The sequence below is a fragment of the Pogona vitticeps genome, chromosome 5 (genome assembly GCF_051106095.1).
Source record: "Pogona vitticeps strain Pit_001003342236 chromosome 5, PviZW2.1, whole genome shotgun sequence".
NCBI classification, from domain to species: domain Eukaryota; kingdom Metazoa; phylum Chordata; class Lepidosauria; order Squamata; family Agamidae; genus Pogona; species Pogona vitticeps.
Window position 1 is genome coordinate 149,412,903 of NC_135787.1, and position 26,069 is coordinate 149,438,971.

The following is a 26,069-nucleotide window of genomic DNA, read 5'->3' on the forward strand; positions in this document are numbered from 1 at the left end:
GTGGTGATTGTGTCAGAATTCACAGTGTGCGCTTTAAATCCTATATTTGAGGCTCTGGTATGGATTGTGATTCATTCTTACAAAGAACGTTATACCTGTTGAAAGTATTTGAATATAAAGAAAGTTAAAATAGCAGGACCACAAAGATGTTTTCTCCTAAGTTGTTAGTATGAGTTGCTAACTAATGCATGTAATTTAGTAGTGAAATTAAACTGCATTGATATGAAAAAGACAAGCAGAGAGGATGGTGGGTGGAGGAATATATCTTGATTTAAGCTGTTTCTTCAGGAAGTTTCCTCTTGCTGAATAAATAAAGCCCCATTTGGCCCAGTAAAGTCATATGATTGCAACCTTGGGCTGTTTTGAATTAAATGAAATATCTACTTAACAGCTATGGCTATCAAACTATACCCTGTGATAAATACTGCTTTTTGTGTTTATCCAAATACTGCTCTTTGTGTATATAATATTTACATTAATATAGCAGTACAACAAAAAGGTTTTAAAAACAGTCTATATGTTGTACTACTACTTATATATCTTAGGTCACAATTCTAAGCAAGATTTAAGTTCATGTAATATATTGTAATGACTGTCCTTGATCACTGCTGTAGCCCATAATGCTCAGTTTCATTAGGGGTGGGTCAGAATTCAATGTATTTCATTTTTAGTAAGCATTTTTCAAAATTTACAAATTTCTTTCTAAATTTGACAGAAGTAACTTGATACATTAGAAGTGTTAGTGTGGTAAAAAAAAACTTGCACATCTGCTCATCTAGGCAGAGGGTTTTGAATGCTTCACTCATTAAAAAAACCTGAGAAATTAATTTGACTTATTTTCAATAAGTCTCACAAAATGTATAAATTCCTTCAGAAATTATTTAAGATTTTAAATAATGAAAGGTGGAGAACCTGCCAATGACAGATTAATCTGTTGCTGGTATAAATACCTGGAAGATGTTTCTTAAGCACCCTACTATGGTTCGGGAGTGTAGGCATTGTCGAAATGACTAGATAGGCGGGGTATAAATACAATAAATAAATAAATAAAAATAAAATCCTAAGATTTTTCAGGGAAGCTTCCCCTATTATGTGTTGATGTTTGTGCAACACAGAATCTCTCTTTATGTGTATATGAATACTTACGATGCACTAGCTATGAACAGAATGTGATATTTGTACAGAATATGTTTAACCACTCAGATTGTACCTCTGGTTAGCCAGGCTGCTCTAAAAGGCAGTGTCAGCCAGGAGTCTGTTCAGATGATAAGATAGACCCAGATGATTGAAACAGGGATCCAGAATTATATTGTGTGATAGGAGCTGATAGGGCTGATAGGGTCTCTTACAACATATACCTCAGACACTCAAACTGAACTATAGATGTAACTGAATACTGTATACTAGGGCTAAATAAGCGTTATTATGAATAAGCCAATCTAATGAAGTGATAAATATACACCAGTGAATGTCTTATACCAAATAACTAAAAACTGTACTTATGTAATATTGTCTGTGTCTGTGTCTGTGCGTATGTTTATTGATTAGTAAAAGTTAATTATTATTTTAATCCAAATCATTAGTGTTTATTTGATTACAATTGCTGGCACAAACACACAATACGGGAGAACAAGACTTTACTCTGTAATATACAAACAGTGATTTTTTAAAAAAAATTCTAAATGCTTCCAGCTGCAGTATGTTGGTTCTGCTACTTTATAGGTTATAATTAATTTATTGTAACCAAACTGAGCATCATGTTTCATGAGTCACCTGTGGTTCGGTACTCCTATGAGCCATAATTTGGCTACCAAGCCAAGTGGTTCTGAAATCAGTCTGAGGAGATGGTGGTGGCAGATACAGAAGCAGTTGCAAAGTGAGATAAAAATGTGGAATGATGACAGGATTGACTTTTTAATCTGAGTACAGAAATGGGATCTGGGGCTCTTGCTTCTCATGGATCTGAATTTATGGGTTAGGGTTTGGATTTTACAAATTTTCATTGGTTTTCAACTGACAGAGGTGGATAGGTTTAGACTATTCCTAATTTGTAGCATGATGGGAAAATGCCAAATATGTTGAGATACGTTCTGCAAAATCCTAAATGTTATAAAGCTGGTCCATTAATACAAATGGGACACAGCAGGCCATAGCCTCAAGTTATCTCTAGCCAGTCTAACCCACCTACTTCGTTTCTTTCATTGTGTATGTGAATGCTTGTTTGTTGCCTCTGGGTGTATGTTTTTAATTGTGTACAAGAGAAAATAAGAAAGAATGAAAATGCCCTTGTGTTTATTCATTCATCTAAAGTATAATTTATAGAGTGAGCACAGGATTTCAGCCACTGATTTTTGTGTGAAATAAAAAAGAAAACAAAAATCAATATGATGAACAAAGTGCGTTCCCCCAGATATTCCCTCAGATATCAAGGTTAAAAGTGCTGTATAGATCTTAAATTACAAGTGAAAACAGTATACAAGACTGAATGTAAAATTTTTCTGGGACCTCTAGAGAATGGAAACACACTATAATGAACTAAAATTAGAAAAAGTGAATAGAATAAATAGAAATCAATGATTAGATGGCTTATAAAATGAATTAATATGTTTTACTACTATGGACAAACATCTATATTATTTATTATGGTAATACATTTGTAATCATGTATTCATCTTTGACAAAAGAAATTAACAAATAAAATGGGAATGGTTTATCTCCTTTGAAGGTCTAACAGTCACCTCCAGTGAAAAATGCTCTATAGAATCATTTATGGCTTATTATCTTTCAGGAATTATGTCAGTCATAGATTAAAATGTACACAAGCTGGTTAATGTGTAGATCTCTCATGCAAAGTCTGATATAAGTCCTTGTCACCCCTACTGATTCATCTTACAAAAGTGGACGGTATTACAAAAGTTCACATCATAACAAATGTGTCACTTTATAAGATGCTACAATACTTACTGCCTATTTCCTGCTCTAGTCCTATTTTCACAGTCAACACTGGCATGGTAAATTTACCTCTCCTTTTTACATCCTTTGATTTTGAAAATATTTAGCAATTCTTATAGCATAGCAGGTGGTGCTGTTAGCCCAAAGAAACACAATTGCACATAATCTTATTGACAGTGACACATAGAAAGTTTCCAGGCTTGGCAGCCATTTGTCTGACATAGCTGCTACTATTTAATGGTCAGAGCTCATTCCCCCACACCTGTCTTGCCTCATCAGCAGAGTAGTGTGTGAACCACATCAGGTCTATATTTCTGCTACTTTCAACTCTTGTTGCTTCTCATAGAATCTCCTTATGAGTTTTGACCCATGGTGGCTTGTGGTCTAAAAAGGGGGTGTCTTATTCCAACATTTCAGAGGGAGGCATCTCTTGCTGTGGTCATGTGCCACCCATCCTTCTGACACAAGGTCACCGCATGACTTGGCTCAGTCAATAATGGTGTATTTTTACAGAATAGCCTGTTCTTTTTTTTTAAATGTAACCAATTTGATTTTCTCTTTACAGAAACGTGGACCTTAGATAGCAAGAAAAAAAAGAGATAATTTTATCCACACTCAGAACGGTAAGTTGCTTCTCAGTTCCGTTTAAGATTCAGTATTGTTTGACCTTTGTTTCTCCCTGAACCACCTATAAAAAAGAAAAGAAAAACCAGTCTATCCTTTCTTTGAAATTAGTCTGGTGAGCAGTTTCTACTCTGTCCTCAAATTCAATTTCATTTCACTAGAGTGGAATTTTTTATTCATTTATTCTGTAATCCTCTTAGATAAAAGGCCAAGTTAATCCATACAGTATATCTGTATAGCACTACATAGGGGAAATATTGGTATTAGTGTTTTCTTGACAAAGATATTTTGGTTCACTACCTGTGGTGGGAAGCCACAAAATAAAAAGAATAGCAATACATGTCTCTCTATGCATTTTGTCTGAAAAATATTGCCTTTATGTATCTTTAATGTTTTGAAGACATTGTGTGTACCTGGCAAGGACAAAAATGTCCAACTATTGCAATTGCTTTGACTGTTGGTTTGTGTTTGCCATTGGTGTCCAAGACTCCTCCCAGTCAGAAGGACTGTGCTTCCCTCAGAACAGCAGCTGTGCTGAAACAGGACAGAGAACATTCTAGGCCTCAAATCATAGGAATATATGGGTGCCCCAGCTTCAAAGTTTTGTATAAGCTTGTAAACAATTATATGAAGGGACATTTTGGTGTGGGTACAGAATTTGCCTTGCAAATGGCTAGTTTATATGTTGTCTCAAGAACATGGATTTAGATTAAGATCTTAGGCAGAGATATGCATAATTTTCCACAAACCTCCCCCGTTCACTTGCATGTGCATGATCATTAAAATGGACAGATGGTTGTCTAGCTGTGCTTGAATTTTTTCTCTCTCTCTCTTCTGCCCATATAATCAAAAATCCCCCTGATTTAGCTTCCTCAGTCAGCTGGCATGAATACATTGAACTCATATCAAAGCCATTCAATGGAATCTGAATGTATTTACGTACATGAAGAAGAAATTAATCAACCTTTGTTGGTGCTCCAATGAATACAATCACCCTTCCTCCTTCAGGCAGAATATAATGATGAAACCTATTCATAGCACCCATCAGTTAATTTATCAGTCATGGCATTATGATTATAGAATACAAATGTTCTAACCATGAATATATAATTACAGAAATGGAACTGTGCAGTAGCCGTTTAACACATGTAATACATAATTTATTTAGCACACCATTTGGACTCAATTCTTGGAAATGAAATGAAGGCCGAATTACTCTTTTCTCATTTTTAAACAATAACTAATATTACAAACTTTAACAATACTCTACTTGCAGCAGTTTGCTTTGGAGACCAGGACCATTTGGTTTATTGTGTCCTACAAATGAACTGGAACAACCACATTTTCTCAATTAGTACAAATGCTGGACTCTCCTGAATTCAGGTACCCAAAATAGCAGACCTTTTCTAAAATTCATAACATGGAATAGATGAATAATAATTGTCTGATCTAGTTCTTTCAGCAGAACATTTTATAATTTGGAATTACTGCTTTGCTTCATAATGTTCTCTAAGGATGAATAGGAAATATGCTAAAAGCTCCTCTTTCCAATTCTTTCTTTGAATACCTCAATACAAAGTACTTGATAGAAGTCAATTATTAACCTGAAGCATGGTCTGGAAATGAAGAAATGATAGAGGTATCAGGGATTTTTTTTTCCATTTAGTACTAGTCCCTTCTAGTCTAGATGATAACAAGGGACCATCAGCATCAGCACTGGTGGTACAGTTCAAAGAGCAGCAGTCTCTCTTTCAAAGAGTGTGTATTGTTTTCATTCAGTATCTCTTCCTTGCCTTGTAGTGCAACATTGCACTCTGAAATATGCTGTGGGAAGGGGGGGAGTACTAGTGTCTGGAAGATTTAATGATGAAATCTTCAGTGGTCTTGCCAGCTATGACCATTACTGGCCAAGGAAAACCTGGCTACAGAGCTTCATGCACTGTGTTAAACTACCGTAATGCACTTTTCTTAGGATTGCTGTTGGAGACAACCAGGATGTTGTGGTGGGTGCAATATGAAGTAGCTGCCAGCAGGAACACCTTTTTGTTGTTGTTTAGTTGTTAAGTCATGTCCCATTCTTCATGACCCCATGGACCAGAGCATGCCAAGCTCTCCTCTCTTCCACTGCCTCCCGGAATTTGGTCAAATTCATGTTGGTAGCTTTGATGACACTGTCCAGCCATCTCGTCCTCTCTCATCCCCTTCTCCTCTTGCCTTCACATTTTCCCAACCTCAGAGTCTTTTTCAAGGAGTCTTCTCTTCTCATGAGATGGCCAAAGTACTGGAGCCTCAGCTTCAGAATCTGTCCTTCCAGTGAGCACTCAGGGTTGATTTCTTTCAGAATTCATAGGTTTGTTCTCCTTGCAGTCCAGGGAACTCTCAAGAGTCTCCTCCAGCACCACAATTCAAAAGCATCAATTCTTTGGCGGTCAGCCTTATTTATGGTCCAGCTCTCACTTCCATACATCGCTATGGGAAAAACCATAGCTTTGACTATGCAGACGTTTGTTGGTAAAGTGATGTTTCTGCTTTTTAAGATGCTGTCTAGTTTTGACAACACTTTCCTCCCAAGAAGCAGGCGTCTTTTAATTTCATGGCTGCTGCCCCCTTTTGCAGTGATCAAGGAGCCCAAGAAGCTAAAATCTGTCACTGCCTCCATATCTTCCCCTTCTGTTTGCCTGGAGGTGATGAGGTCAGTGGCCATGATCTTGGGTTTGTTTTCTCTTTTCTTTTCTTTTCTTTTCTTTTCTTTTCTTTTCTTTTCTTTTCTTTTCTTTTCTTTTCATTCTTTTTTTGATGTTGAGCCTAGATCATTTTTTGCACTCTGCTCTTTCACCCTCATTACGAGGTTCTTTAATTCCTCCTCACTTTCTGCCATCATAATGGTATCATTTGCATATCGGAGGTTATTGATTTTTCTTCCGTCAATCTTATTTCTGGCTTGGGATTCATCCAGTCCAACCTTACACATGATATATTCTGCATATACGTTTAATAAGCAGGGAGACAATATACAGCCTTGTCAGACTCCTTTCCCAATTTTGAATCAATCAGTTGTTCCATATCCGATTGTAACTGTTGCTTCCTGTCCCACATATAGATTTCTCAGGAGATAGATAAGGTGGTCAGGCACTCTCATTTCTTTAAGAACTTGCCGTAGTTTGTTGTGGTCCACACAGTCAAAGGCTGTTGCATAGTCAATGAAGCAGAAGTAGATGTTTTTCTGGAACTCTTTGGCTTTCGCCATAATCCAGCGCATGTTAGCAATTTGGTCTCTAGGTCCTCTGCCAGCAGGAACACCTTTTAGAGTCCATATAAAATCAGTTCTGAAAGAACGACACTGCCAATACATTTCTCATCTGAGTTCAAGCTATTGATGATTACTTATGAAGCTGTGAATGGCTTTTAAACCTCTTCCTATATACATCTGCCCAGACATAAAGATCTGCTGGTTAGGTGGTTCATCCTTGTCCTGCCATGGAGAACAATTATGTGGATACATGATGGAGGGCCTCATTATCTGTAGCACCTCAGTTGGGGAATGCTCTTCCCTTAGTGGCTCAACTGGTACATTAACTTTATTTTGCACCAAGTTAAAACATGGTTTCTCTCGATAGTGTGTGTGTGTGTGTGTGTGTGTGTGTGTGTGTGTGTGTGTGTGTGTGTGTTTGTGTGTGTGTGTGTTTGTGTGTGTGTGTGTGTGTTTTAACGTTTTCAATATTTCAAATTATTTGAAATTAATAAATTGTTATATATTGCTTTTATTCCTATACTTCACCCTGAGATATCTGGATATATGATGCCATATTAGATGAGTTGAATGAATGAATGAATGAATGAAATACAGATATAGTTTTGCTCTGGAAGAATATCTCTTGTTTGTTTTCCACTGACTTTTTATGTCCATTTGAATGAGTTTTTTTAAAAAATTAACTGAATTAGAAATCCACAGCTTAGAAATTCCATCTGTCTCCAAGTGGGAAAGATGAAAATGACTACAGCCATATTAATTTTGTGAGGCAGACACACACTGGACCTTTGCTAGGTAGGCGCAAGGCTTCAGTTCACTTTACATTTTCTTTGGATAAATTCCGTCACATTCACCTAAGGTTCCCACATTTGATACTGTGAAATTAGAGCATGGAAAAGTTTCTTCCCAGAACACTATAACTAGCATGGTAATAGAAACATGGAAGAGCAAGTGAATTTATTTAATGTTGCCATTTTGATGTTTTTAAATCCAATGGACATGATAACAAAGTGAGTAGGTGAAAGGAGAAGGCACGGATTTATCTTCTAAAACATGAACAGAAACAAGTTGGACTGCATATTATCTTCATCATTTAAAATTCAGAGGTTTTTGGCTTTGATATTTTCCAAAGACGAGAAACCTGCTGCTGTGGAGGAGGAGAGACTATTACAATTTGTCTTTTAAAAGAGCTCTCTGTTCATCATCATCCTTGTACACTTAACTGCTGTCAAAATTTCATCTGCCACAATAGTTATTTTGGATTATCATGCAATTGACAGTTATGATGGTTTATAATGGCTGTCTGGTTAATGACAGTTTTCTCCCTTTTCATGTATTATTAAGATAACTTCATGTAATTTAACAAATCAGGTTATTGTTCAGATCAACAACCAGCTCATGAGGATGCTGCTAGGAGAATGGACTGCTACAATGAAATGTCTCATCTCATCCAGTGGAAAATAATAGTAATATGGGCAGTTTCACTCCATTAGTTCTACAGAAATTGAATTCCATTCTTTTCTTTTTCTTTTCTTACCTTGTGAAATCATAGAATTGTTAGGTCATTAATTCACATTTTTCCTCAGCAAGTTACATTTTAATGTTAATATTAGACATTCAAGTGAATTGTGTTCTAAAATGTAAATGTCCTAATTAGCACCCGTCAGTATATTTTGATTTTGGAAACTCAGTTTCTTCTTTAAAAGCTGCAGTGTTGGGGCTTCAAGATTTTTATATTGTATTAAAATAGGGTAATTGGGTTAAGGCAGTGGTCCCCAACCTTGGGCCTCCAGATGTTCTTGGACTACAACTCCCAGAAGCCTTCACCACCACCTTTGCTGACCAGGATTTCTGAGAGTTAAAGTCCAAGAACATTTGGAGGCCCAAGGTTGGGGACCACTGGGTTAAGGTATGAAACCAGAAATCTCACCAAAAACTTAGAAAGGTTTTCAAGGGTGCTTACAGATGGTACATCTATTCTGTCTCCTCCATCTTACTAGAAGTTTTCTTGGTTTAAAAAAAAAAGAGAAAGAGATACATAATGGGAAATTATGGAGGAGTTAGAAATAGACATATAGATCCCAACCTAATAAAATTTTGTCTGACCAATATTTATTTTAAGGAAATTGTGCAAATCTTTTTTTTTTTTTTTGACTCAAGTGATTGGATCCTAACATCAATTGTAAATCAGGAAACAAACCATTGGGAGCATTCATTTCATAACTGAACTTCCTGCTAGTTTATTAATTATTTGAAAGAAAAGAATGTGCAGGAAGAAATATGAACAGTAGACACACAAAAAGGTTTGTTTGTTTTGTTTTTAAAGATTGCCACTTTATTAGGTATGTACTTCTTGAAGGAAATGAATTTTGATATCTCTCCTGTGGAAAAAGCACTGATCACCATGATCTAGTGGAGGCTGCTTGTTAATTTATGGATGGCTGGAAAGCTATAAAAAAATTTCCTTTATCACATCATTTTTAATGTAAATACATACTAGATGTTCTTCTAAGAAGCATTTCATAGCAGTTTTTATGTGCCGCAATGCCTTAGGTGTGCTTTTCCATGTATATGATATTGCAGAGTTAGCAGCAATGTATTTTCAGACAGGAAATGTAAGACATGAATTTACATTCTACATTCTTTGACATGTACTAGTTATTCAACCTAATTTTGCAAAATGGTTCTGTCTGCAGGCTTCCCTGGACATCAGTTGCCATCTATCATTTTAGCACCTTGATTGATTACTCACTATTATTTAATTTATCTTCACATTCTTCTTAGACTTTTCCATAGTTATCAAAAGACCCAGCATACTTCCAATGTCCCAGGAGTTGAATAACCCTTTGTTGCATGGTTGGTAGAATTTTGTTGTGTTAGAAGCTCATATGTGAAGGCTATAGCGCTGATCCAAAAATGAACGCCCAGCATGCTGAATAAAGTATATATACATAATTCAGCTGTGAAAGTAGAACAACACAACTAGTATCTAACAGTAGTACAGAGTTTCCCATCCTTGAATCTGCATGACAGTAGAAGATATGAATTTTCCTAATTTTACCAGAATGTTTTATGTGGTGTAGTGAGTAGAGGGGTGGATTCGGACTCAGGTTTGAATCCCTGCTTAGCCATGGAAACTCACTGGGGGATGGCAACGGCAAAATGACTCCTTAAATAGCTCACCTTATGCTGAAAACGCTATTAGGATTGCTGTAAATTGATTTGAGGGCACAAAACAAAAACAATTCTACTAAACACTCAGACTGATTAAGAATACAGCCAAGTGTGAAACTTATTTATGCTTAACAGTGTTAAGAAGAGCCATACTAGAGCAGAGGAAAGGGTTGTCTAGTTCAATATTTTGTTTGCTTACTGGCCAGCCAGTTGCCCATGGAAAACCCACACCTAGGATGTGGGTGCAATAGTTCCATCAACTGATATTTAGAAGCATATTACCTGAAAGTTTCCTTCCTTGCCATTTGCATTGCAGGAAGCCTTCTTCCCGTTATTCCAGATCCTTTTCCAAATGGAAAAACTCTGGGCAAGTTCCCAAGGGAGACACTATCAGATAGTTCAGGGAGCAAGTGATGAGACAATCCATACTCAAACCCAAGTTATGCCATAGTTCAAAGTCACGCAGGATCATCAGACTTAATAAAGGGCAGCAAGAGACAAACAGTGGGCAGTCCATGTTGGATCATCAGGGGATGAAGTAAGAATGCAAGGAATGCTAAGAGCAGGGAGCAATATGAGCAATGTAGGAGACTTGTTCTGAGCTTTGGGCTGAGGTTTAAATAGTAATTTATCCAATTGTGGCATGTACAGCTCTCTTCTACAGCCACAGTTACTCAGATCAGCTGATGTGTCTTCTGCTGGAGCTTTGGCACTCCATCTCAACTGTGTCCGGCTGTCATGCATTCTGAGATTCCTTCATTTTCTAGGGCTTGGGGACTGGCCTTCCTCAAAGTCTTCCTTCTTTTCTGGATGGGCTACATTCTTTCTGGAGGCCTGCCATCCAAGTGTTCATCCACAAAGGAAGAATCCTTACAGTAGGACATGATGACACTTCTTGAGCGGTGGGGGATGGCTAGTGGTCTCATGAGGAATAGTCTGAAGCCACTTCTAGCATCTGCTTTCTGGTAAGGCCAGCCCTGCTTCTCAAACACATTCCCTCCAGTTCCATCAGGTGTTTTATATGTGCTCCTTGACACTTTGCTCCACACTGTTTGGTATGGAAAGCAGCCTATTATTGGCCAAATGCAGGATTATTTAAATGCAGTAACACACATTTGGGTTTTCCCATCTTAATGCTGGCAATCTAATTGCAAATATTAGAGAATTGAACTTTGTCTAAATTATCTGGCTATAGCACACATTACCTCAGATCTGTTTGAAGAGTTTCTGTGTACAGCTGATTAGACACTCTAATGAGAGTGCCATAAAGCCCTGTGTATTGTGTTTCTTTCTTTTCTTCTGGAACATTATGTCTTCAGTTGTCAAACAGCCATTACAAACTAAAGCTTAAATGCTCAAGTGAAAGAAGCAATAGCAAATGACTCATTGTTAGTCTTTGGAAGACTAAGGAGAGTGCATTTCGGAAGACTAAAGCTCTGGATCCAGAGACTCTCATGGGGAACAGCAAAGCACATACACTCTGCCGCATACTGAACAGATGACACTGCTTTCATTTTATAGGAGGCTTTTGGAATATGTTTTTGGGAAGAAAGTTCCCAGCCAGCCTTATGTCTTGTCTGAATTACTGGTTCACTGGTTCTTGCAACCTTTCTCCTAATTGTCCATAAGGTCTGGATTTTCAGCCCACTTTCTGAGAACTACCCAGCATAGACAAGGGCTAAATGTAGTTGTTAGACCCAGTTAGACTGGACCCGTTGGATCCATGGGACTTGGGCAAAATATCACATCTAAATCCCATTGATTCATTTGGATTTAGCCCCAAGAAATTAACCTTTCAAACGTAATTACAAACAAAGATGATGGCAGGGAAAACTGAAGTTATGCAAAACTTCCCCTTCCCTGCCATTGCCATCTATTAGGCTGACCCATGATCTTATCTGTCTTTCTTCTGATATCTGCACATTGGGCATCTTTTTTCTTGCAAAGGACCCATAATGCATTAGTGATTTAGAGGCTATTTGTGATTGAGCCACCTCTTTCCATCATGTATCTGAACCATGCTAATAAACCTGAGGTCTGCCACCCCTGGAATAGTATCTATTAATATAAGATTAATAATTTTCCTGCCTGGTAAATCAGTATGTTAAGCTAATATATCATTTGAGATTTATTTATTTTATTTATTTATTGAATTTGTACCCCGCCCATTTAATGAACTGACTGGGGGGATAACAGCAAATAAAATAAACCATTTAAAATATGGTACAAATAATATATCGACAGACAAAGACTCAAGGTGAGAGAACAAAAGAAATCAAGAGGTGGCTGGAGGGAAGGCTTGCCTGAATAGCCAGGTTTTCAGTTGGCATTTGAAAATGCCCAGCGAAGGGGCTATATGAATCTCAGAAGGGAGGCCATTCCAAAGGTGAGGAGTCACTGCCGAGAAGGCCTGGTTTCTTGTTTTTTCCTTCCAGGCCTCCCTCGGCGTTAGGATCCTCAGCCTCACCTCCTGGCTAGACCGAGTGATACAAGTAGATTTGGGTGGGAGGAGGCATTCCGCCAGGTATTGAGGCCCTAAACCTTTTAGGGCTTTATACGTAAACATTAGAACTTTGAAGTCGATGCGGAACCGGATGGGCAGCCAATGCAATGCAGCCAGAGTGGGTAAGATATGTTGGTATTTTTTCACTCCACTAAGTAGTCTGGCAGCCAATGTAAGGCGGCCAGAGTAGGGGAGATATGATTATGTTTCCTCACCCCACTAATACGTCTGGCTGCCACATTCTGCACAATTGGGAGTTTCCACATTGATCTCAAAGGTAGCCCCACATAGAGAGCATTACAGTGATCTAACCTCAAGATTACGAGCACATGGACCAGAGTGGTGAGCGACCCCCCATCTAGATAGGGACACAGCTGGGCAATCCGCCACAGATGGAAATAGGCAGATCGGATCACGGACATCACCTGGGATTCCATGGTAAGCACCTGGTCCAGATGAATCCCCAAGCTGCGAACCTCACTCTTCGCGGTGGAAGTCACCTCCACAAAAGAGAAGGTGTTTCCCAAACCACTGATGGTAGGTCCGCCGACCCTCGGGACCTCCATCTTGTCCGAGTTCAGCTTCAGCCCATTCTCCTGCATCCATTGTAGTACAGACCCCAGGAAGCGCTGCAGGGACAGAACAGTATCCAATATAGTTGGAAAAAAGGAAATGTAGAGCTGCGAGTCATCAGCACATTGATGGTACGCCACTCCACACCCCCAATGACCCGCCCAGCGGTCTCATATAGATGTTAAAGAGCATTGGGGAAATGTGATGATGGTCTGAATTGCAAATTTGCATTAACTACTTGGTGCATCTTTCCTGAATATTTCGAATTAGCATGAATATAGTGGATATAAAAAGTTTGCACACCCCTGTTAAAAATGTTGTGTCTATGATGTAAAAAAAATGAGACAAAGATAAATCATTTCAGAACTTTTTCCACCTTTAATGAGACCTATGAACTGTACAACTAAGTTGAACAACAAACTGAAATCTTTTAGGTGGAGGGAAGTAAAAATAAAAAAACTGAAATAATATGGTTGCATCTCTGTGCACACCCTTTTTAGATTAGGCATCCTTCAGTCTCGAGAGACTATGGTAACGTGCTCTGCATGGAGAACTTGGAACCGCATCCAGTGTGGCTGAGAAGGCCAATTTGAGAGTGACAATCTCTTCCACACTGATAACAAATACAATCTGTATCCCGTCTAGCTCTCTGATTTTGCTGCTTTCATGACTGCCTCTTTGCCTTGGCCTGCTGGACAAGGGTCTCTTTAAATTGGGAGAGGCTGTGATGCATTGCCTGCCTCCAGGCTGAATGCTCAGATGTCAGGGTTTCCCATCTGTTGATATCCCTTTCCAAGGCCTTCAGATCCTGCTTGCAGATATCCTTGTCTTGCAACTGTGGTCTCCATCTGGGGCAATTTCCCTGCACTAATTCTCTATATAGGAGATCTTTTGGAATCTGACCATCAGCCATTCTCACAACATGCCCAAGCCAATGTAGACATCACTGTTTCGGTAATGTATACATGTTAAAAATTCCAGCTCGATCTAGAACTACTCTATTTGGGACTTTGTCCTGCCAGGTGATACCAAAAATCCGTCAGAGACAACTCATATTGAATGTGTTCAGCTTCCTCTCCTGCCATGCACAAAGGGTCCAGGACTCACTGCAGTACAGGAGTGTGCTCAGGAAACAGGCTCTATATACCTGGATCTTGGTATATGCTGTCAGCTTCTTATTGAGCCATATTCTCTTTGTGAGTCAAGAGAATATGGTAGCTGCTTTGCCAATGCGTTTATCCAGCTCGATATCTAGGGAGAGAGTGTCAGAGATTGTTGAGCCAAGGTACACAAATTCATGAACAACCTCCAATTCTTGTGTGGAGATGGTAATAGAGGGAGGTGAGTCCACGCCCTGGCCCATGACTTGTGTTTTCATCAGGCTGATTGTTAGTCCAAAGTCTTGGCAGGCCTTGCTAAAACAATTCATGAGTTCTTGGAGGTCTTCAGCAGAGTGGGCAACAATGGCTGCATCATCTGCGAAGAGGAAGTCCTGCATGCATTTCAGCTGGACTTTGGTCTTTGCTCTCAATCTAGAGAGATTAAATTGCTTTCCATCTGATCTAGTCCAGAGATAGACACCTTCTGTTGCAGTTCCAAAGGCGTGCTTCAGCATGACACACCCTTAAACTAATACTTTGTCGAAGCACCTTTTGATTTTATTACAGCACTCAGCCTTTTTGGTCTGTCTATCAGTATGGCACACCTTGACTTGGCAATATTTACCAGCTCTTTGGAAAAATGCTCCAAATCTGTCAGATTGCAAGGGTGTCTCCTGTGCACAGCCCTCTTCAGATCACCCCACAGATATTCAAACTCAGGTCTGGGCTTTGGCTGGGCCATTCCAAAATGTTAATCTTCTTCTGGTGAAGCCATTCCTTTGTTGATTTGGATGTATGCTTTGGGTCATTGTCATGCTGAAATATGAAGTTCCTCCTCATGTTCAGTTTTCTAGCAGAAGCCTGAAGGTTTTGTGCCAGTATTGATTGGTATTTGGAACTGTTCATAATTCCCTCTACCTTGACTAAGGTCCCTGTCCCAGCTGAAGAAAAACAGCCCCAAAGCATGATGCTGCCACCACCATGCTTCACTGTGGGTATGGTGTTCTTTTGTTGATGTGCAGTGTTGTTTTTGCACCAAATATATCTTTTGGAATTAGGGCCAAAAGGTTCGACCTTGGTTTCATCAGACCGTAACACATTTCCCCCACATGCTTTTGGGAGACTTCAGATGTGTTTTTGCAAAATTTAGCCAGGCTTGGATGTTTTTCTTCATGAGAAAAGGCTTCCATCTTGCCACTTTACCCCATAGCCCAGACATATGAAGAATATGGGATATTGTTGTCACATTTACCACACAGCCAGTACTTGCTAGATATTCCTGCAGCTCCTTTAATGTTGCTGTAGGCCTCTTGGCAGCCTTCCCTGGCCAATTTTTTATTTCTACTTCCCTCCACCTAAAATATTTCAGTTTGTTGTTCAACTGAGTTGTACAGTTCATAGGTCTCATTAAAGGTGGAAAAAGTTCTGAAATGATTTATCTTTGCTTCATTTTTTTACATCAGACATGTAACATTTTAACGGGTGTGTAAACTTTTTATATCCACTGTATGTGCTATGTTCAGCTCAGTTGACATAATCAGGAAAGTATTTGGCTGAAATACCTTTGCAAGAGGTCCCTTATTTTTTCCTCAATTATATGTGTGATATCAGATATTCTACTGCAAAACTCTTTAAAGAAATTCAAGGATTATGAAGCACAGGAATGTGCTTCTAAGGAACAATAAATTTTGGGTAGTAGTACTTAAACAAGCAATACTTTCGTTGATCAAATTAGTTTAGTAAAAACAGTAATCCAATTCTAATATATGACCAAGACATTGATGTGTGCTGTGCATATATGTTTTGCCTTTTTTACAAAATAAACTAACAGGTGAGTGGTTCATAACTTTGAATTTGCAGTTTTCAGTGTGATATATGCCATCATTGCTCTACACTGGACACACAATCTCTGAGCAAAACAAATAAGTGGGCATAAAATAGACAGAAATAATAGTTCTCAGAAACCAATAGGATAATCTTTCTGTCTCTGACTTTGTGGGTTGCTTCTTGAATGGAAAAACGTGCAAGAGAGATTCCAGCTGGAACCAATCAGACACAAATTCATTAAGAGGTTCAAACTTGTATCCTGTGGCTTTTCACCTGACTAGACATGTTAATCAGCTGATCAATACAGATTTGGCTTACTACTCAATTTTTGTTTGTCACATAATCTCTGTGCAAATAATTTTCTATGCTTACAATGTGTACATTTTCATTCCTGCTGACTTTCCTGTTTCTATCCTTCACCAATTGTAGCTCTTGTAAAAGTAGATGGACAAAAACCCTTCAGTGGCCTACATGTTGTTTTTTTTTGGTTTATCTATGATAGGATGCCTCTCAACAGCTGTTAAGCACCCACAGATAAGATCACAACTTTTTGGTCCTATTTGTGTTTTAATTCCTCTGCATTCCTTGACCCACCCTTCTGTTGAAGTGGGCTACAAAAGCGTATGCCAGATGCAACCTCTTCATCTTTCAGGCATGACTTAGTCTCTTCTGTTGTCTTTCTTCAAAAGTATAACACAGCTGCTGCACCTGCCCCCAACACTGTTTTCTTTAATGTGCAGAATACTTCTAGCTTCATTTTGATAAAGAAGACATTCCTGGGACTTCTCTTTCAAGGACTGTTTAGTCTAGGGGTCTTTTCACAAAGAAATTACAGAACTTTATCAAATGTCTTGTGTGGTTGTTGTTGTTTTTAAGTAGAAGACAGAACTTTTTCACTTTCTTTCTCTTGATTCAGAGATTCAGTATTGCTTCTTCCCCTACACATTGCACTTAACCATATCACACATCAAATTTATTCCATAATAGTTCTTGTATGACATACTGCATGTAGCCTGCCTCTTACAGCAGAATGAAGTGGCCCTCCATAAAGTGCTAGAGAGTTCAATCACACCCCCAGATCTTCCACCTAAAATGTAAAACTCATTGTGACTAATGGTAGAATGTGTTCTGGCCTCATAAATGGCATATATAGAAGATGCTTGTGCAATTTTTGTTTTGTACATCCCAAGCTTTTTCTGCCTTGTGTTATTGAACAAATGTTTTTAGGCTCTGCTTATAGTCTCCATCAAGTCAGATTAAATATTTCAGGACATGCAACAGTTGGATACTTTCTAGAGTAATTTACAGATTACAGATTTTGCCCTCTCTGGCATACCTCAATGTATTGGAGAATCTGATCAAAGGCCTGTTTGCAGAAATCATAAATACAAGTATCATCTGGCTGAACTTAATATGAATGTCTGCAGCTTCTTCCTATGTTGCATCTTAAGATAGCAACTGAATGAAGGCTTCGTCACTTCAACATACAGCAGATTTTTTATTTTGCTACTTGTTTCCCAACTAGCCTGATCAAGAATTTGGGATTACTTGGAAGATTGTATACTACTTTGTGGTGTTTTGATCACCCTAATAATAGTATTGCCCTAATTATGAATATTGTGATTTTCTTTTTCATGGTCAATATTGATAACTTTGCTTTTTGCTTTTTAAAAAAATGTTTTTGCATCGGTTAAAAGAATTGTTCTGTTGCACTCCAACACATAAATAAGGAAATGAGGCACAGTAATGGGTTTCAAACTGGGACACAACTTTTAACTTTCTTCTCCATCCTTTACGCCCACAGTGTAACAATGTACTTGCATCACCCACACAAGCTAACCTTTTTGCTGGAGCAGATAATGTTCCTTTCCCTTCCTAGAGATGAGGAAGTAGGGGTCCAGAGGTATCATTGTTTCACTTACAGCTTTAGACAGATCCAGAAATGGCAGAATGACTGCAAGGATCTCATCTCATGTTCTGCTGCACATACCCTTTCATAGGATTAATATATTGGGTTATTAACAATTAACAGATCAGTGAGCTATTGATAGTTAACCAACACAAAAGAGGGTTTTTTTTAGATAAAGCACTGCAAAGGCAGTCTGCTCTAAACTGTCTAAAAGAGCAGACAAAGCCTGGATAAATACAATTTCTCTTTTAATGCTGATGTCATTAGTGAGAAAATCCAGAGAAGTGAAATATGCAGGATACAGCTTGCCATCAAAAGGGCTGTAAAACAAAGTGCTTTGAAGTTTTCCATTAGATATCAACCACAGTGACTTGGTTTTTCTAGGATAATTGAATCTCTACTTTTCACTTAGAAAGATGTGTGTTGCATATATGTGCCATGCATGTTAATGAGACTGAAGCAGACAGAACACAATCTGAAACTCCTTGTAATAGGAGCATCTTACAGCAGGGGGAGAGTTCAGTAGGTAGAGGTGTTTCCTTGAACTATACATGAACAGTTCTATTTGTAAGAGGGAAAGAAGCCTTTGTCCATACAAAGCTCTGTGTTCACTAAAGATGTAAATCACAAATATTTTGCAGTGTTTTTAAAGGACCTGTAACATTTTAAAAGTATACATATTATACTTGTGACCTCACAATGTTGTGAAGGATCTCTCTATTTTTATTGTTTGATGCCCTTTTTATTTCTGTATATGAAAATGTGCTCTCCTATGTTCTTCCTTGTTAAGAGCCACTAAATAATTTAAGGATCAAATTAGCTGGAACAGTGCATAGCAAAATTCGCTGTAAGTTACAAAAGGTCTATTTTTGCTAATGTCTCCACCAATTATATAGTAAAGAAGCCAGATTTTCCACTGAGTCCTTCATGAAGCAGGTAGCCATATTGTGTCTTGTTTGGTTCTGTAATGTATGAATACATGACTCAAATATTACAGTCAAGAGGTGTGTGTGCTCCTGTAGATATTGGATTACAACTACTATCATCCCTGACCATCTGCTATACTGATAGGAGCTGATGAGAATTGGCATCCAGCAATATCTAAGGAGGCACAGGCTTCCCACCCATGATTTTAAGGTGTGGTGTTGCAGTTGCCCACCTGAGTCTTCTTCTGTTAATCTATTTCCATTAACAAAATATGCACAGCTTTAGTGATGCTTAAGTTATGAACATCAGGCTGTAATATAACTACAATGAATAGCATGAAGCTTGTATAAAGAATCCTGCATTTTGCAGATCTGTGGGGGGAAAAGAATCCTCTACTGAAGAAGCAGACAAATAGGAACTAATCTATTTACAACTCCTTGGCTATTAGGTGATTAAGAAAGGTAGCAGTGTTATTTCATTTCCTTTTTTCATTCCTCTCAATCATTGGCATACATCAATTTCAAAACAAAAAACACTTAGTGCCTTTCAGACTCTGCCAACTCATGGGGGCACCTCAATCTGCAGTAGTTGGGATGACAGTCCCCACTTCCTTCAGTTCACAAGTCACCCATACTTTTAATGAAACCCTTTGGTACAAAATGTGGGCAATTACTGTATGAGAACAGTTCTTAGGTCTTGTCTTCCTGCTGTGAACCATCGGACTAATGGAGATACTCAATATGTAAAGAGATACTCAATATGGCAATAAGCCAAGACTCAGGGTTGTTACAGGATTTGTTTGTCATGTATGCCAGCTACTGGAAGCTCTCTCTGTGCCCATGCTGTATTTGTGGAGCAGGTTACTTGAAAAACATGCTCCACAGTGTATATAGCATTCATATCCTGCTAGTTATTGTATCTGTTGAATGTTTGTATTATCTTATTTTTGTCGTGTTTTGATATTGTGTTTGTCTTGTTGTTAGCCGCCCAGAGAGGCCTGGTTGCCAGATGGTGCGGGCTATAAATCCAATAAAATAAATAAATAATCTATGGTGTTTGTACACATGCACATATGCTGCATGCACCAAGGTTGCATATGTTTTAATACCCTTTAAATACTGCCATTCCCTACAAGAAGCATAAGCGCATGAGCATGAACTCTCTCTCTCTCTCTCTTTTTTTTTTTTTGCACTGCCTTGGGAAGGGACAAAAGCTAAGTTGAAAGTCACAACGCACAACACTCTACAGAGCTTGTTTTCGGTTATTGTAGCTGCTCCAAACCATTTGTGGAGGTGTTAGGTCATGACATTATTTACCTGATTAATTCCACTTCATGGAACAAATAGCACACAAAAGCTATTTCAAACGCTTCCCATATTGTGTCTATTTTTTGTTAGAGGCATTTGAATTCTCCCCACATTGATCTTTACAGAAGGGTTTCCCCAGGAATGAGATCTGGCAAGTGCAAATGTGCTTTCGATTCTGAGATGATTCTGTGAAGTGAGCTTTGAATCTCATCGGAACCATATTGAGACATCTGCAGTTCTGCAGTTTGTGAATTAAACATAAAGACCTGATACAGAGTCACCTCATAAACAAGATTTACATAATGAACTCCTTCAGACACACCATGCTACCATGTATATCCAGTAAGCAAATATTTGCATATAGTATATAGTTCTCTCAGTAGGCAAGGGATTTACACACGTGGTAGCACAGTTTGCTGGGCAAAGAATATTGTTAAATTACACATTTTTCCATGTGAATGAAAAATTAATTGAAAGTCTGAACTATGGTAAAACAGACAAAGGAAAAATATAAAATGTATTAAAATAAGCAGGAGTCTTGCCAATTAATACAAAATGTATTTATATTCTGGTCAGTTTATTGTTTAACCAAAAGTTTGTTGCAATATATGAAAAAGAAGCATGTGTTGTTCAACATCCTCTTTGAATATAATGAAGAGCAATCTCTAATCCACCATATGTTTTTATGGTCTGTTGTATATACTTCAACAAACTTTTTTTTCACTTTATCAGCAAATCTTTTCCTTTGCATATGGAAAAAAAATCCTAGTGTAACGAGTAAAGAAATAATATAGTCAAATCTGAGTTATTGAGAGCCTTTTCACAGTTTTCTGGGTAGAGAATACTATACTCAGAATTGGTTTACTATTCCCTACTTCTGGCTGGCTGTACTCACAGGAGGCACAGTTCTCAACAGTTTTTAAAAATTAATCAGGACCAAATCAGTCTACAATCGGGTTCTTTTTATATCTTTTATTACCATCTAATTACAGTATAGGTGGTACAAGAAGCAAATGATAGCAGATACGTTTTCTCGAATACTACAAATGCTCAGCTATCGTTCAGCCATATTTTTGAGCAGCAACTTGGAATAATCTGAAACTTTTGTTCAGAAGAATCATACAAGTTAAAACAGATGTACAAATTTGCAAGGCCATAAAATACTTTTACAAAATATTTGGCTTTGATAAACTGAAAATATTGTGCCCAAACCGAGGACCTTGTAGCTTTCCCTAGCAACACTATGCTGTGCCAGTAGGAGTGAAGTTTTAGTTAATTTTTTTTAAAATGAAAGGTGGTCCTTCACTGCATTTTTGAGTACCTGTATATGATTGTTACCTTTTGTTTCCCATCAGCTAGCATCTGTTTTTGTAGTAGGCAATAGCAACATTCTCACAGAGAACCTTTTCACACAGTGATTATGTATACATTTTTATTTAAACATAATTTTTCTTGCACCACCTGCATTTTTTTTGTGCTTGGGCTCTCATTAAGTAGGAAATATATCTGAGGTGGAAAATATGGTTGCCATGGAAACTATTGTAATGAAATACAACCTGACACCATACCATAGTATCAATTAGTCATTAATTAGGAGGAGGAGATTGTTCATGAGAGAAGTATTATTTTGCCAAATATCCAATTAATTTGTGCCAATAATGACAAGAGCAAATGTAAGCATGAGAGAGGTAAATACATCCAAGAAATACTGTGTTTGGTTCTGGCCTGTCAGGTCAGATTTATGTTCCCTCAGTACAATATTGATCAATGTCCCTCTGGTTTCACAACTCCCTTACGAAGTTGCTTACTTGGAGGTTCTCCTGGGTTCCCAGTCCTGCTCAGTCTAAACAGGACTTCTAAAGTAAACGACACTATTCTGCAATAATTTAAAAATTGGACTATCTTGTACAAGAATAAGTGAGCTAATAACAAATGGCAGCAACCTATCACATGGTCTAACAGACAGTGGGTGTGCCAATGCAATCTAGTTTAAAAATATCAGAAATGGAAAGCACAACTTACTGCTAGCAAGCAGATGGCTGATGTAATACAACCCGCATCTAAATCATATATTTTAGCTACATTATACTATTTAGAAGTGGCATTAGTTCCATTTTCAAGATGAGGACAACTGAGACACAAATAATAATTATGTGCCATCAGATCATTCCTTTCTCCTGAGGGCATCTCAAGCCTGTGCAGCTTGCCTAAGGCCACACAGGCTGGCGCTTCCGGGATGTACAGTGAAGAACTGAACTCTCTAGCTCTGATTGTACTTTTTTATGGGAGACCCAATGGAGAAAGGCAGTCAGGCAGCCAAGGAAACTATTGCATGCTTTCTTTATAAGTACCTCCCTTAGAGGTAAAGTAAGCAAACATGTCCTACATATGAGAAGGTTTTTGTTTTGTTTTGTTTTTAAGTTCAGTATTTTAAAAGGTAAGTTTGAAGGTGTGTGAAGTTTATTCCATTCCAGTTTACTTGCAATTAATCCTTTCAAACTGCAAATTCCAGTAGGCATAATCTTCCTCTCTAATTATATCAATTAATGTCAGCTCTTTTATGTAACTATCAAAGATATAGGAGCCCTATCCCAATTTATATCTAGCAAACGGAGAATTGTGAATTTCTCAGTGTATTTTCTTCTGTATATCATAGTAACAATAGTTGTATGCTATCAAGTCAATTCCAATTTATGGTGGCCCTTCTCAGGGCTTTCTAGGTATAAAGTACTTACAAGTGGTATACCATTGCCTTTTCCTGGAGGTGCTCTGAGATTGTATAGTTTGCCCAAGGGTACACAAACTAGTTCTTCTCTCAGGAGGCACAGTGTGGAGTTGAATTCCCAGCCCCTGGCTCAACAAGCAAATACTCCTCTTCACTGAGCAATCCAGACCACTGTGCCAATAATATAGCCTTGAAAACGTAGGATAAACCTTCCTTTATACTGTATCGTCCTTTTAATGTTGAAATAAAACAATGAAATAAAACTTCACTTGCACCAACTGGTTTATGGCTTTGACTGTTGCATTCCAATGATTTCATAATAATCTTAAACATCTGATGCCATTTTGCTAATCAGTAAATAATAGTGATTAATATGAAATTGTCATGAGCAATTTGACAGGAAATAGCTCAGTAGCTTTAATGCAAATAGTTTTAATTAGCAGCTATTACACCATGGAGGCTAAATACAATGCAGCAATGAGAACTGTAAAGTTAGCAAGGACCTGAAGCTCTTGGATTGCAGAATATTCATTCTCTCACCCCCTCCCACAAGATAAATAGTGAGGGGTACCTGGTCAATAATGGTGCATTTCAGCAAGTTAACTTTTCTGTAGATGTATTCTGAAGATATTGTGTACCGTTAACTGAGAAGCTTGACTTTAGAGGAGAAATATGTGCTAGCTGTCAGGTTGAATTAAGATTCTTTTGTTGTAGATGGTGAAGTAATCAAGGGAGAATAAAAACGGGTGTATTTGGTAATCACACAAGACACACTTTTGCTGCTCTCTGTGGAACCTGATATCACTTCAGGACATCTCCAGTCTAATCTTTTGCTCAAACAGAAATATGTCAGTAGTCTGGTTTCTACCAGCCATGTTTTTTTTTTCATTTCTCCTTTTGCAGAAAGCAGAAAATGGCCAGAACTATCCACATTCAGTGGGTCCTCAAGTCTAACCTTTACTGGAGCTATCCAATGTACTGAACCTATTTTGGAAACAGGGTTCAGCACCCTGCATAGCATATGTAAAGTGTGGTGGAAAACCCTCAGTGATGGAGGAGGGGGGATATAGTGACTGAAATCCTGACCATGAGCACTCCACACTGCAACATTTTGTTGCAAGCCCTACTTGTGGATTATAGCAGTGCTCTGGTTTTTGCATTTGTGAGAAATTGTATAGTTAAATATTTTGAAATGTATCTCTAAAGAGCAAGTAATGGTGTCTTTACTAACAAGGCAAAAATCTAAAATAGTCTAAATGATGGAGTTTTGAAGTGTCTCTTGCCCTCTGCCCCAGACACAGATTTCAGTCAGGTTACTTACATGGCTTTTTCTACTCTGTGCAGCTCTATGGATAAGAAAAAGTCACAAAGGAGAGAATGTTTTGTTTTGTTTGCACCTTTAAAATGTTTCATGTGCTATTAGCTCCCCTTGAAAGCCCAGGGCATTAAGAAAAAGCAGGTGGCAGGCAGCAGCCCAGATAGCTACGACACATTGCTGCTGCTACTCCAAGGCCAAAGGCTGAAATATTAATAGAGGTCATCTTCTGCGTGATGAATTGGGTACTTTGCATACCTTGCTAGAGGATACCAGCCCTCTCTTCACCTGAGCAAAGGCTGTGCTTTCAAACCATGTTATTGGTCCTAGAAGATTATAATCTTCTTTCTCTGGGTATTCTTACCTGTCAGGAAATGCTCTATATGGAGAGAGAAAGAGAGTGAGTCACCAAAAAATGTAAAGAAATAAAGAATAAAAAAGAACCCTCTGCCCAATTATGAAATCATTAGATATTTTCACTCAGGCTGTGTTTGAGGCAGTGCATGGAAACTGCTCTAAAAGCTGCCAGAGGGAGAGCAGAAGTCACCTCCAAGCCAGGCAAACAAAAGAGAGTTTGTTGGTTTGTGCATTACAATTGAATGTCAGGATTGCTGCAGATTTTGCTGTTTGGAAATTTCAGGCATGTGGATTTCATTCTCTCTCCTGACTGGGTATATCTTGTTCTACAGACATGTTCATTATGAAGCCAGTGCATTTTCAGCTTCTGAGAGGAAGATGCTGACAGTGTAGCTACTTATAAACTATTTGTGTATTGCTTTGCCTGGAATATAGACAAGCCGGTCAGTGAAGCAGAAAAAGCACAGCCAATGTTGTCAGATATTATTGGTGCAATGTGCCTTTATATGTGCCTGGCTGAACAGCATCAAATGGCATTTGACATAGTTCTTCTCCCCCCAAGGCCATTGCTTGCTGTGTTCAGCAGCCTCTAATTTAAATCAGTCATATAGAGACATACATAGGAAGCAGCCTTGCTTTATAAATCCTCTAGCTGTTTTGCATAAATTGATAATACTGTTTCCCATCACCACCACTACTAATCTCATTTGCTCCACTGTTTTTTAATCAGGATATTCCCACCCCCTACCCCCATATTATCATGATTCATGCTGTACTACAGTCACAAAGAAGGTTTTCTTTTTGGTTATTCTTGGTGCTTTTTGGAGCTGTAATTTTTTTTAAAATCAACTTCTGACACTTTTTTAAAAAAGCTAGTTACCCCTTAACATGGCTGTTCCTCTGGTGTCATTGTAAATAGAAATCAAGTGAATTATGTAATATGCTCTGCTAAGAGTCAGCCAGTTCACAGCAGTGCTTATTTAAGCAGTGCCACTTAAATAAGAATGTGAATTGGATGGTTAGTAGAAAAAAAGTGTAGAGCCTTGATGGGAAGGAATAGGTTAGCAGGTTGAAAAGAATCCAGTTCCACTGATATTGATGTCATTTTATTTTTTATTCATTCAAAGCAAAGGAAATTGTGGCCCTCCAGATATTACTTGTCTATAGACCACATCATTGCTGACCATTGGCCATGGTGGCAGGGGCTAGTGGGAGTTGGGATCTAACAATATTTGGAGAGACCCATGTTCTCCATCACTGCTTTAGACAAATAAAATCTTCCCTCACACAAAAAGCTCCATGTTACATTGTACATTACATTTTAAATGAGATTTTTGATATCCCAGTGAGGCTGCTGTCATTTTGAGATACTAATGTTTGGCAGTTTTGGAAATTCTGTTCTGAATGTATATACATTTAGTCTTTTTTTTCAGGGGGGGATTCATACATTTATGCCACTCAGAAGATAAGAACACAGTGTTTGGGGGAAATGATTCAAAATATTTAAGCACCATCTAGGAAAAAAC

At 38.2% G+C, this 26,069-nt stretch overlaps 1 protein-coding gene across 13 annotated transcripts in view; it reads left to right on the forward strand.

Moving 5' to 3' along the window:
- SYT1 (synaptotagmin 1) overlaps positions 1 to 26,069 on the forward strand; it is a 375,109-nt gene that overhangs the window by 147,907 nt on the left and 201,133 nt on the right. For all 13 annotated transcript variants that reach the window (XM_078376951.1, XM_073000338.2, XM_078376953.1 and 10 more), the window contains one exon: positions 3,518 to 3,575. The gene's annotated coding sequence lies outside the window, so the exon portion shown is untranslated. The remainder of the gene's footprint in view (positions 1 to 3,517; positions 3,576 to 26,069) is intronic.